This window comes from Thrips palmi, unplaced genomic scaffold, assembly GCF_012932325.1.
Source record: "Thrips palmi isolate BJ-2018 unplaced genomic scaffold, TpBJ-2018v1 HiC_scaffold_3, whole genome shotgun sequence".
NCBI classification, from domain to species: domain Eukaryota; kingdom Metazoa; phylum Arthropoda; class Insecta; order Thysanoptera; family Thripidae; genus Thrips; species Thrips palmi.
This window is the reverse complement of record NW_023144630.1, coordinates 9,990,363-9,990,886: the sequence shown is the minus strand read 5'-3', so window position 1 is coordinate 9,990,886 and position 524 is coordinate 9,990,363.

Below are 524 nucleotides of genomic sequence, written 5' to 3'. Positions count from 1 at the left end.
CTTCTTCAGAGCACCCTGCGGTGACGACTTCAAATTGCTGTCGCCACATGGCTCAGCCAGCATTGCTCGCCGTCGTATTCGGGGATTCGTGACGTTGATGCCGTCGGTTCCTCGATTCCAGCGCGAAGATTTTGCGGCGGCTGTAGCTGATGTTGGGTAAGGAGGCGTTCCGTCCATCTTTCCTCCTGCTGCGCCAGCCGTTGATCCATACGGATCTCCTGCTGAGCCATCCTTTGCTCCTGTAGCTCTAACAACCGAATGAATGGTTGAGCTACGTCGGGCATGGCTTCCATGGCCTCTGGAATTTCCATATTCTCATCAGCCCCTTTCCCCTTCCTCTGGTTCCAGGAACCCCAACGGGCGTGCCCTTCGGGCTGGCTGGATGCGTGGACGTCCTACGCCTCGTCCCCGTCCTCGTCCTCTACCTCGGCCCCGGGGAACCGCAGGTGGTTGCGGTTCTGGCTTTCCTAAGGCCCCTGGGCCTTGAATGATACGGAGGACATCTTCTGGGCCTAGTCCTTCAA